Below are 13,572 nucleotides of genomic sequence, written 5' to 3' on the forward strand. Positions count from 1 at the left end.
AGGTCAGATTAATATTTGGATTCTCTTCCGAATCGCAACAGATCCCTAGCCTTATTCAGAAGAACTGGAGTATCCTTTGTACTGATTGGATAGTTGGGAAGACACTACCAAGCAGGCCTGATATAACTTATAGGAAGAGTGCCGCACTGAAAGATATTCTTGTCCAGAGTCATTATATCGACAAAGCTCCACACAAGATCAAAATCACAGGCTTTTTTCCATGCATTAGGGGCAAAGCCTGTAAGAGTAGCGTAAAGGTAAAGGATTATCAGGTTCCAGGCAAAAAAGCAAAGAGAAACATCAATAAGCTACTCAACTGCAAATCCAGCTTTGTGATCTACTGTCTGTCTTGTCCTGTGGGCTCCAGTATATTGGTAGTACAATACACCAGGCCAAAAAATGGGTCTTGGAACATGCACGAGCCATTATGAATCACAACACAGCATATCCGGTCACGAGGCATTTTGCAAAGGTGCATGAAGGGAGAAGTGATAGATTGCAGGTTTTCTGCATTGATCAAGTGGCGTACAAAGAAAGAGGCGGTGACTGCGTTAGTTTATTAAGACAGCTAGTTTCCAGATATATTGTTGAACTTAGAAAGTGTACACCATTTGGGCTTAACAGTGAAGAGGAACTGTGGTCACATATTGGTTAAACATGATACGTTCGTATGGTCTCTGTGGTAACTGGTCCCCTTGAAAGAGAGAGGGGTATTAGGACTATAGGATGTGTTTTTTCTTGGCAGTCAATCTATTTAACCGTATTAGTTGGCCATCTATCTATTATTGTACAACAGGACGGTTCACAATAAATGCAGGGGCTCAACATGGGGGCAGTTGGAATACCCACCCATTCAGGGTGTGATAAGTCATCATCAATAAGCTTTATTCGGTTGAAACAGAGCAACCATAAAAGCACAGTACAAAATTTAAAATACATTTATTACAATACATAATAAAAAGGGAAACACTGTATCAAAGAATAATAAAGTTAATACACCAAAAAGAAGAAAAAATAAATGAAAACCTCATTCGTTATAAAAGAGATGCAACCCTCAATATCTCTTGGTTAAAACAACCTATTCATAGTTGCTTTTCCACACTTAATACTGTCTCCTCCGCAATTCTCCTAGTGTAGACAATAAATTCATCAGTGTTACAAGTGGGCTTCAGAATATACGGGAGTCCGAAGTTCGTAAAGACTTATTCAAGTAAAGACCAACCCCAAGCTTCAAGTCATTATTAACAGGCCATTCAGAAAAAATGATTACGGATGGGTATGTTAAAGTTGGTGGGTATATGGCCTCTATTGCATCTACAGTGGTTCTTGTCTACGTTTATAGGGGGCAAGTATACGGTTCTAGGATAGAAGTCTCTCTGTTCCCTAGTAACTATAGGGCCGTCTCCTATTTGTGACTGCCAGCCTTGCAGATATGGGACAACGCGGGGATCCCTAAATTTTACAATGATCAGGTCACCTACTATATCTTTTGGTAGAGGGCCCAACCATTTCACCCTTCTAACATTTAAATTGGTGTCGGGTTCTGAATATTTACTGTTATTGGCGTTTTTGGGGCAACTAACTGTGCTGGAGCAGTAGTGCTTTGTGCCAAAATTTTAGGAACATCAGTAATGGCTAGAGGTTCTACCTGCTTCGATCCTACCAATCTTTTTAAGAGTTTCTTGTTCTCCTTCATTGTCTCTTCTATACCAGTGACCTTATCCCCTATTACCATGATTCTCTTTACCAGTGGGGATATTAAGGATTTGACAAGAAGTTCGATCTGGGCCTGTAGAACAGATGATATGGTAGATAAGGGGGAATTTGGAATTGAACATGCCCTAGATGATTTCGGGATGTTGCTAATGACTGGTGGGGGGGGGGGGGGACTAGAGTACAATTTATGTTTTTTTGATAGCATACCCCTTTGTTTGGCACCTCTGCACTTTCTTTTAACAGGGGGAGTCTGAGGGTTTGTTATCGAATGAGTGTTGACTTTTGCTGTAGGAAAAAGGGGGGTTCCCGGATTACTTGCTGTAGGTACGGATGGGACGCCTGATTGTTTGTTTCCCTCATCAACATTGGCATATGCAGTTTGGCATATAAGTTCATCCAGTAGGGTTACATTTTGACATCGGTCTGCTACCGTCAAAGGGGATTGGCAACTATATGTGACTTCTATTAAGGGACTTTGTTCAACTCTCTCTAATTCACATTCAATGTCCGATGTTACCCTAGTTAGGTAGTTGTCCAGAGTCCCCTTCTGAGGCCCTCCCTGAAAGAACACATTTTTTAAAACTTCTTTACCAGTCATGATGTGGATTGTTTTGGTGGTAAGAACAAACTCCTGCGCTAGACCAACATGTTACGTGGTAACCGCGGTAGTCATTAGGTCTTTATGCGATAGCCAAAGTGTTCGAGGCAGTTACTGTTAGGAGTCTAAAAGGTCTGAAAGGTGTACCTCTATTTTTCAGCGGTAGGCAGGCAAGAAACAAGTGAGGTGGCCCTGCCCTGCCTCTTCCGGCCTCTGAGGGCCACAGAGGGCCCGCCCTTTGCCCGGGCTTAGCCCGGCTTTGCCGGTGCGCGTCCCGCGACGCGGGGGCTCTCGCTGGGCTAAGAGCACCTTCGGGGGCGGGACAGGGCGTGCGCGACTTCCGGTCGCGAAGGGGCCGCTGGGGGATGTAGTCCCCGTTCCTCCGTGCAGTGGCTGGTATGATGAGCGTCAGGGGTGCAGCGAGGCGGCAGAGAGGCTGCAGAAGGCAGCGGCAGTTACCGCTGGTGAAAGGCGCTGCTCCCAGGCTCTCCCCGCAACACCCAGGTCAGTGACAAGTCATTTATATAATTGCCTGGGTGTATCTTTCCATGTGTCCCTGCTTTCAAATAGCACACAGTGTAGGTCCAATGAAGAGACGATGTAGGAGGCCATTCTAGACAGACATCATATTTAGTGAATTATGGGCCCATTCAGGGCACTATTGTGATTTTTTTCAGGGGACGTTACATGACATTAGTTAAGAAAAGATTTGATTGTTTAACAGTGTCATGTTTGTAGACCTTAGCATGAATTTACCAATGACTGCCATGATTACAACTTTGATTGATAATAATAGTTTTCTTTCCCTTTAATAATTGTGTTGATATACGGGACATTGGTTGCTCACTACAGAATAAAATAATTTGCTGGTCCAATTAATGTTTTTCTGATAAGAGCTAATGTATTTTAATTATACTTCAAACGTTTTAAGATGGACGCTATAAAGAACTGCTCCTCTATAGCTAAGAATGTTGCTATAGTCTGTTTTCTGTTATGCTTAATGCACTGCCATCCAATCAACTTTTATGATGTTATAAGGAGTTTTTTTCACATAGGGACACTGACATTGATGAAGCCAGGGGGCCGAAATGCGTTTGTCAGTAGTATTTTGGTTGCACAAAATGAAAAATAAAATAATTACTGAATCGAAAAGCCAGAGAGTGCCAATATATATATATTACCTACTGGCAGCCGATAGTAGGTAGTTATAGTTAGGATCAAAGTTTCCATTGGAAAAGCTTTTTTTGTTTTGGCAATAACTTTGGCGCCCCTTGACGAATGTCTACAAAATTTTCACAGAACACAACTGCAGCCCGAACTGGTTAATGGAATAAACCAAATTTGGCAGAAATCTAGATGTTGGTCCAAAAAGCGTGCTTTTTTGATTTGGTGTAAATCCACTCAGTAGATTTTCAGATATCTATCTTTAAAAAACAAAGATATCTGGTGATGCGAGTCCTTGCAGTGGACTTGCGAATCTTACTAAAATGTATTGGGCACCAACACTTCAACTAGGAAGTGTTGGCAGCAATCTAGGATAGAACTGAGTCCCAGAAAAAAAGTTTTAAATAAAAGAAAAGAGGGCAGGGTAAGAATAACCTGACTCCGCAGATATGGTGGAGGGATGCCGAGGGATCCTGCCGGGGGTAAAAAGCATTTCTTTAAATATTTGGCTGCGGATCTGTGAATCTGCAGAAACATTAAAAAAGAAAAAGCAAACACAGGCTACACCGCTTGCTTCAAATAGTCCCCCGGTGGGCCAGGTCCTGGGGGCATATGCTAAATATAGGAGGGGTTGCACGGGGCCCCTCTTCTAGGGTTTATCAAAGCCCCTGGGATCGCCACCTCCTTGGGGCTATTTTCATTATGAATGGGGTGGGCGTAATAGACCCGCCGGCAGCCCTGGGGACTGCCACCTCTTAGGGGCTATTTCCTCTTATGTGCGGAGGCCTCACAGACCTCCGCTGCCTCAGGGATCGCCACCCTCCTGGTGCTAATATGAACAATATGGGGGGGCCTCATTGACCCCCCTGCCCCCGGGACCGCCACCTTCCTTGGGCTAATCTCAATATAACAGTGTGTTGGGGGGCACCTCCTCAGGGCCCACTGTTTTATTAAGTAATGCAGGGGCCTTGCTCCCTTGCTGCCCCAGGGACTGCCACCTCCCTGGGGCACAAATACATTAATGAAGTGGGTCTGTTGCAGACCCCTGGGTACCACCACCTGCCAAGGGCAACTTTAAATATGGGAGGGGGGCATCGTGGCCCCCCATCTGGAGCCCTATGTGGCCCTGGGCACTGCAACAGCCCAGGCTTGGCTCTAGCAATGTCCCAGGGTGCCCACCCTCAGGACATTGCACTTTTCTATGGCATGCCGGGAGCACTGCTTCCGCCATGGCAATAGAATACAATGTGCTCTGCTTTGAGCAAGTGAGAGCATTTTGCTCTCGCTTGCTCAATGTGAAGCACTCTCCTTTTACACAGAGGGAGCTGCTGAGCAGTGCCGCTCCCACAGGAGGTGGGAAGTCGACAGGGACCGCCGGGGCCTTTAGTATTCCCCCGCTGTCCCCAAGAGGTGGCCATGCTCCAGGGGAAAGGGTCCCCAGGGCCTGCGGGTGCCCATTCCCATTAAAACAAAATATATTTTAAGACATGGCTCAATGGGATGGGGTACCCCCGGACCGAAAATGCCTCTCTCTCTAACTATTAAAAATATAAATAAAATTCCAGGCTACTGGGAATGGAGTCCCTGGGCTGAAATTGGCCCAGAGGGGTGCTGCGTGGCCCCCCTCCAGTTTTATTTAATAAAAAAATCATAGGTCAGGCCGGGGGATCCACTGTTCCTAAAAAAATACAATTAAAATGTAAAAAGCTGGCAATTCGCCGGAGGCCTTGCCCCCTTTCTCCACTACTCTGCAAACGCACCTCCTGGCACAATCCTGGTTGGATGATGAAGTCCCCTTGGCTGCTGAGGGTCCTAATGGGCTTACAAGACCTTCTGTTACCTCCAGTAAGCTCCACACAATGGAATTGCTGAGAGGTGGTTGTAGGCTATGCCCCCTTTCGCCACCAATCTGCAAATGAGCCTTTTGGTGAACTGCTGGTGGGGGATAAGGTCCCCTTCTCTTACGAGGGCCTCATGACTGAAGTAGACTTTTTCCCTTATGCTAAAGTGCACCACGAGGCACATTTGCAGAGTGGTGGAGAAAAGGGGCATGTGGGCCTTATTGGAGGTAACAGGAGGGCTCGTTGGCTGCCAACGACCCTCAAGAGCCAAGAGGATTACTTCCCCAACTAGTAGTGCGCTAGAAGGTGCGTTTGCAGAGTGGTGGAGAAAGGGGGTGTGGCCTCCTACCAGGTCTCAGCAATCCTGTATGGGACTTATTGGAAGTAACAGGAGGGGTAGTTGGTCCCCAAGGACACCCTTGCTCCTGAAGGACCTTGAGGGCCAAGAAGCCCTCCTAGCACCTCCTGTAAGTCCTACACAGCGGGTTTCCTAATAGCTGGTCGGATGCCCAGCCCCCTTTCTCCATCACTTTACAAACTTGACTAGAAGTTGAAAATCCATAGAAATTCACTGAAACAACCAAAGGTTACTGGGAGTTTTAGTTGTTAGGAATTAGTATTTAAAAATTCTTAGAAATTCACTGAAAAAAAACAAAGGTTACAGGGACGTTAAAGTTAGGACATTGAATTAAAAAAACCTTAGAATTTCACTGAAAAAACACAAAGGTTACAGAGACGTTAGGCTCAGGTTTCACTCGCACAAAACCAGAGAACTTCAGTAGTTACATTTAGCTGAGCTAACTATAACTTGCGCCCCCCAATGCACTGCTAATGACCTCACATATTACATCACTCATGAAATGGTCAGTGATATAACTTATGATATTATTTACATCTCAAATGTGGCCTGTAGTGCCCCCTTTGTTTCCTCTCTGCCTTGGTTTTCATGGCAGCTCACAACCATGACAACCGTAGTGGAGTGGAAACTCATAATATGCTTTACGGGACCACAGCGGTCCTGCCAAGCATACTACAGCCTCAGTACCACCGCGCAACTGTCAGGGAACGGCCGTTCCCTGCTGGTTGGGGCGGTCCCATGTCGGCCCGACCACCCTAGTCATATTAGGGCACTCAGAAGACCGCCACCCTGAGTCGGGAAGTCCGTGGACAGCCAGACTCATAATAGACCCCTTGCTTCCTTACTTCTTATTCTGAGGCTTTTTGTTCCCCTTACTTTTCCTTCTTCTGCTTATGTTTGTCACTACACTGGAGCATACCCTCTTGCGTATCTCACTTTTAGAGAGCTACTTTTTTCTTTTTCGTTAAGTACTCAATGCAAGTTCATGCAGGGCCGGCTTTACTGCTGGTGGAGCTTGGTGCGATAATCCTTTTGGCAACCCCACAATGGCCTTCTACTCTATGGATTCCCTCACTACCACCCTCCAACAGTGCTCCTCATCTCTCCGTAGCTCTTCTCTCATGCATTTCATTTGTTGTATAGCGCTAATCATACCAGCATAGGGGGTAAGAGCACTTTACATCACATGGATATTATACAGAAACAATAAATTATACACTTGTAAATTTGTCTACAGGAAATGTTATGTGAGACGTGGCTTACAAGTTATAGGAGTCACATGTCCTCCTTACTAGTAGGCAGTATATTTTAAGAGTGTTTAGTCTGGAGAAGCAAAAACTCAGGATTTAAAACATACGTTACAAAGGCCAACCCTAAAAGTGGTTTGGGTTGGCTTTGCTACTTGGAATGTATTTCTACCAAAACGAACCCTTTGTAGCAACATTAGGATAATGAAAGATTGAGGAGAAAGCATAACGGTCATACCTATACCAAGCAGTTTGCATGCATTTCTTCGATGACAGTCTACAGGCCACTGTGCTACACTAGGACTGTCACTTATGAACTGCATTTTACTAAAGGATCTCTGTGACTAACACTAACATAACTGTGATTGGCATAGTACATATTCTTTTCAGCAGGCATATTAACACTCTGAGCTCATTTATGACGAGTCAAACCTTCCCCTAGACAAAACTCTGATCTCTCTCCAGCAAGAACATTAATCACCACTGTTATCCAGATATTTTTACTGTGCCTGAAAACTGCAGGACACACAAGGAACTCTGCAGCAGGTGCTTTTAAATCCATAAGTTATTTCTAAACACAGCATCCCCCGAGCTCAGCGCCAGGTGCGGCTGCATCTGTCCCACCCCCGTAAAACTGGCCCTGAGTGCATGTGATGTCTATCTTTCTCCATTGTGTGCTTTTCTTTCTTGCCAAATACTCACACACACTCTGCTGTGCTCTCTTTCTCGTGTTATGCTCTCACTCTCTATGGGCTACTCCTCTGCCACACCTCATGACCCTGTGCTCCATGTTCCTCTCTCGCTCGTGTGCTGCATTGCTCCTCCACCCCCTTTGACCTTATTTTTATTTTGCCTGCCCCTACCACCTGCTCCTCCGTAACCCCCAAGCCGCTGTAGGCATTTAGTTGTTTTTTTAAGTTATGGTTTTTTGGAGGGCTCATTATGTTCCATTTACTGTCGGGCACTCTTCTACTAGAATAGCACTTTTGGCACTTAAAGTTTCACTTTTTAAAGAAGGCCAAAACCTTCCTTATGGGTAAATTTCTCGTTTAAACTTTTACCTTCAACCGCCACAGAGACCTTGATCAATTTCCAGCTATTGAATCCCTCCAATGACCTAGTCACCCCACTAAGAAACCTGGGGCCTTGTCTTGAGTAACTGCAATGTAAACTGTACATATGTATCCCCCCATCCCTTATGTATCCAGCACCCCGCCCCCTCCCAATCGATTGTATACTCTTATGATTCCATGCCTTTTGTACAACTCTATGATTCTGTACAGCGCTCTGATACCCTAATGGGTCAAGTTTGCGCTCTATAAAACACAAAAATAAATAAATAAATAGGTCAAGCTTGGGCAGCACATGCGCTGCTCTGCGAGGCATGCTGTATTCAGTTGTAGACTTTAAGCTCTGACCATTTCCCGCCCATCATTTCAATTGGCTCCTGTTATTGTCCTTTTTAAATCGTTGATTTTGATTCATGAATAGACTTGGTAGTCCCTCCTTGATACCGGCTTGTCTGCATTTATGTAACCTACCATCAGAACTGAACTTTTTACGGCTTGTCTGCATTTATGTAACCTACCATCAGAACTGAACTTTTTACGGCTTGTCTGCATTTATGTAACCTACCATCAGAACTGAACTTTTTACTTGTGTTGTTACACGGTCTGATTTATCTAGTTTGTGAACACTATTTACTTTAATGACACAGCACTACCTCTTTAAAGCAGGCTACAGTGTGGCGACCCCCTTTATAAAAAAAAATTCAGCACGTCATGGGCTTTCCGTTTTGCAATGTTGGTTGCACACACCACTCGCAGGAGGCTACCCTTGAGGAATAATAGCAGGCGCTTCTTGTTTTAATTTTCAGCTCGCCATACGCGCTTTCACTTTCATTTTATTTTCCGCGCGTCATGCCCTTTCCGATTTACATAGCAGACATCCCACACCACTCCCGGGATGCTGCCCTTGACGAATAATGGCGGGCGCTGCTTGAATTAATTTTCCGTGTGCCAAGCGTGCTTTCACTTTCATTATTTTTCCTGTTCGTTGTCGTACAGCCACAACGTCATTACCCCCTCATGGGTCCTCCCCGTCCCAGTCCTAACAACGTGAGGCAGTCCTGCCTCCACCCAGCCAATCACAACGCTAGTATTTCTATACTACATAAGCCCCGCCCACCTACCGCCATGCCTGTTTTTTTTCTGCTCCGATGGCTGTCGGAACGCTGGTGCTCCCGGTTCCGGTCCCTGGAACCAGTTTCCTTTGGTGGCGGTTCCGTGAGTTTTTCGTTTGTGTTTACATTTAAACTGTTGTTTTCATCTTGTAATGCACAGCTCGGCCGCTCCGGTTTTCCGGTCGGCCGGGCTCCTGTTCTGAGGTCAGGTGCGCTCCCCGCTCATGTGCTGGGCTGGGGCGGGGAGTTTTGATGGTGTCCTGGCCTCGGGTCGTTCTGGCGCTGCTGCACTATCGCAGCGTCTGGCCCCCGCGGCCATTCTCTTTTGACCTGTGGCTGTGGGTGGAGACGTCAGGGCTGCCCTCTTTTTATTTCATACTTCAACACACCTTTGCGTGATTGGTTGATTGGGGGCAGTATTTATTGGAGGTTGCTGGGCACTTCCTTTGTTGTGGTGATTTCCTGTTTGGTTTCTTCTGGGTTTTTTCACCATGAGTGAGGGGTCTTCTTCTCCTGTGCCAGCTAAGGCTGTTTCTAAGCATCATTATATTCAGGATCTGCAGGAGGACGACGTCTTGCAGATTTCTAGGGCTGATTTGCGAGACTTGATTGATTCTGCGGTCCAGTCTGCACTGCTGGAGCCTGCGGCTAAGCGGGCTAAGGATGATGAGGAAGAGCTGGACAATTCCCCTAAGGGAAAGTACATCCAGGGCAAGGTTTTTTCGGACATGCTGGTTAAGCATGAGCGAATTTTGCGGATCTCGCGTTCGCGAATTTTGCGGATTTGCGGATTCGCAATCCGCAAAATCCGCGAATTCCCGCGAATTTGCGGATTTTTTTTTTTTTTGTGTTCGCCCGTGTTTCTGCCAGTTCGCGAGGGTTTTGTACACTTTCGCAAATTGCGAACTTACCTGTCGGGTCGCAAGTTTCGCGAACTTGTTGTTTCTACGTGTCCAGCCTGTTTGGGACACTCTTCTTCATCACTGCCACTCTCTGTCACCACTGCCACTCTCTGACTACTCATGCCACCCTCTGGCCCACCCATGCCACCCTCTGTTTCATCACCACACCCTCTGGTTGTCCAGTGTACATTATTTTCGGCAAAGCAAAGCACACCTTCCCTGCCTCAAGTGACCTGAATTAATTTGGGGCTGATTCATGTGTCACAGAATATTTTTTTAGCTGGCACCTGCTTCCTTAGTGCACCCTGATTAGTGATCTTTTGCACTTGCTAAGTGCTTTCATTGTTGCAAAATTAGTTACAACACCTGCCCTGCCCCAACTGACAATAATGAATTAGGGGCTGATTAATGGATTTTAACTTCCAGCCTGGCTCCTGCTTGTCTCCCTTAGCTGTAATTCAGGACCTTTGTGGCATATGTGTAACTATTCTGAGGTTCAGAGCAGGGTCACATACTAGTTTCAACTGGCAACTGAACTCTGGAGGGGCCCCTCAGGAAGCACTCCAGGAAATGGCTACTAATGATGAGCCTGAACTTTTGAACCTGGTAAGTAGTTACTTTCAGTTTTGCTAAAATCGTATTTCTGCAATTTTGCACTTATTCGCGGGGCGCGAACTCACGCGAACAGTGCGAGCAGTGCGAGCAAAATCCGCTGCTCGCGGATTTGCGGATTTTGCGGGAAATTCGCAAATCTCGCGGATTGCGGATTTCCCGAAAATCCGCAAAATCCGCGAGCGGAATGGATTTTCCGCCCACGCCTAATGCTGGTGCATATTCGTGAGGTGCTTGGGTTTGACCCTAAATCCCTGTCTGAAGAGGGGTTTTACACACAGTATAGTTCCTCTGTGGTGGATGACCTCCCCTTCCATGATGTCCTGAAGGATATTGTCACGAAAGAGTGGCTGGAGGTGGATAAGCAGGGTATTCCGTGATTCCTGGGGAAGCGATATCGCCTGGCGGACTTTGATTCCCAGTTTTCTACGATTCCGAAGGTTAATTCTCTTTTGTCTTCTATGGCTTCCTCCTCTTCCTCTTTGTCTTCGGAGGAGGCTTCCCTGTCTGATCCGGTGGAGCGTAAGGTGGAATCTGCTCTCAAGCGTTCTTACGCCGCTTCTCACTTTGGGGTGCGTGCTAGCACTTATGTGGCCTATGCGTCACAGGTCCTGCTCAAGGATTTCGAGATGCTGTTTGACTGTCTTCAGGATCATGGGGACCCTACTCCTGTGTTGGCTCAAATGGAGGTTTTGGCGCAATTCCTGTCAGTTGTCACTTTTGATTCCTTGTGGGCTTTCTCCTCGGCTGCTGGGGCGGCGGTGGCTGGGAGGAGGTCTCTGTCGACAAAGCCGTGGCGTCTTGATGCTGCTCAGAAGTCTTTGGTCCATAAACTGCCTTTTGAGGGTCCTCGTCTCTTTGGGGGTGCCTTGAATTCGATGGTGCAGCGCTCTGCGGAGGAGAAGAAGTTGTTGAAGCCTTTTCAGCCTGCTCCTAAGAAGAGGTCTTTTTTCCAGAAGCAGGGGTTTCAGGGGGTGTTGTCCTCTCAGCCCTTTCGTGGTCGGGCCCGTGGTCGGGGGGCCGCGTTCCATTATAAATCCCGGCCTCAGCAGCAACAGCAGCAGCAGCTGCCGCAGCCTCCCTCTGGTGCTGGACAAAAGTGACTATGCCGCTGTGGGGGCTCGTCTCCATTTGTTTCTGGACCATTGGTCGGCTCTGATCTCCGATCAGTGGGTCTTGGATATCATCAGGTGGGGTTACCGGATTCCCTTCCGGGGCCCTCCCCCTCTGGATTGTCTTCTGGTTACCCCGTTGTCAAGAGACCCAGTGCGGAGGTCTGCCATGTTGTCCGGCGTCCACTTGTTGTTCCAGAAGGGGGCGGTGGTGCCGGTTCCAGTGGAGGAAGTGGGCCTGGGGTTTTATTCCCGTCTGTTTCTGGTTCCAAAGCCCGATGGTTCTTTCCGCCCCATATTGAATCTCCGTTCCCTGAACAAGTTGGTGCGGCTGGATCATTTTCGGATGGTCACATTGCAGTCCATCATTCCCTCATCCAGGAGGGAGATTTTTTGGCTTGACTGGACTTGGAGGACGCCTATTTTCACGTTCCGGTCCATCCTGCCAGTCAGCGGTTCCTGCGGTTTGTGGTCCAGGGAATGCATTTCCAGTTTCAGGTTCTGCCGTTCGGCCTCTCCACTGCTCCCAGGACTTTTACCAAGGTATTGGCTCCTGCTGTGGGGGTTTTGCAACATCAGGGTTTCTCAGTGTTTCCCTATATTGATGATTGTTTGGTCTCTGCTTCCTCTTTCCCTCAGGCTCTTCTGGCGGTGGAGGCTACGTTGTCCCTGTTCCAGGAGCTGGGGTTCAAGGTGAATTTGGCCAAGTCTCATCTGGTTCCTGTTCAGAGACTTCAGTTCATCGGGGGTCTGTTCGACACCTCTCTGGGGGCGGTGTTTCTCCCTCCTGTTCGGATCTTTTCCTTACAGGCTCTGCTGCGGGATCTGTTGAGTCGTCCCTCTGCCCCGGCTCGTGTTTGGTTGCGGGTCCAGGGGTTGATGGCTGTGACCACTGCTGTGGTTCCTTGGGCTCGCCTCCATCTCAAGCCCTTGGTGACTCATCTGTTGGCTCGGTGGGACCCCTCCCGGGCGGATTACGAGACTCTGATTCCTCTCTCTCCTGCTCTGATTCAGGACTTGGACTGGTGGCTTTGCACTCCCAACCTGGAGAAGGGGGTGCGGTTTTGTCTTCCTCCTCCCCTTTTGTTGACGACGGATGCCAGTCTCTGGGGTTGGGGGGCCACTTTGGGGTCCTTGGAAGCCAAGGGTCGGTGGTCTCAGGGAGACAGCACCCGTTCCTCGAACTGGCGGGAGTTGGCGGCTGTCTGGGAGGCGGTGCAGTTCTTTCAGGTTCCTCTCCTGGGGGCAAACCTTTTGGTTCGTACCGACAACCAGGTGGCTCGTTGTTACTTGAACCATCAGGGGGGGGACCAGGTGCGCGTCTCTGAACTTGTTGGCCTCCATGATTTGTGCTTGGGCGGAATCTCATCTGTTGGCCTTGAGGGCGGTGTACATTCCGGGACGGTTGAATTTTCATGCGGACGCTTTGAGCCGCGACCTTCCATCTTCTGTTCTGTACCATCTCTCTCTTCCTCTATTCCTGTCCCTTTGCCTTCGGTTCGGGACTCCTTGGATCGATCTTTTTGCGTCTCCTCACAACTCTCTCCTGCCCCGGTTTTGTTCGGAGGTGCTGTGTCCTCAGGCTTGGGCGGTGGATGCTCTTTCGATTCCCTGGCCTTCGGGCCTTCTGTATGCATTCCCTCCTATTCCCCTCCTCCCGAGGGTGCTGCAGAAGATTCGGAGGGAGAATGTTTTGGTCCTGTTGATTACTCCTTTCTGGCCTCGCCGCATTTGGTTTCCTCTCCTGCTGAAGCTGGCGAAGGGTCAGTTTGTCCGGCTTCCTTTGTGTCCATCTCCTCTTCAGTTTCCACTCCTGTCTCTGCCTTGTCTTCGTCGTTTG

The sequence above is a fragment of the Lissotriton vulgaris genome, chromosome 2_1, assembly GCF_964263255.1.
Source record: "Lissotriton vulgaris chromosome 2_1, aLisVul1.2, whole genome shotgun sequence".
Taxonomy (NCBI): domain Eukaryota; kingdom Metazoa; phylum Chordata; class Amphibia; order Caudata; family Salamandridae; genus Lissotriton; species Lissotriton vulgaris.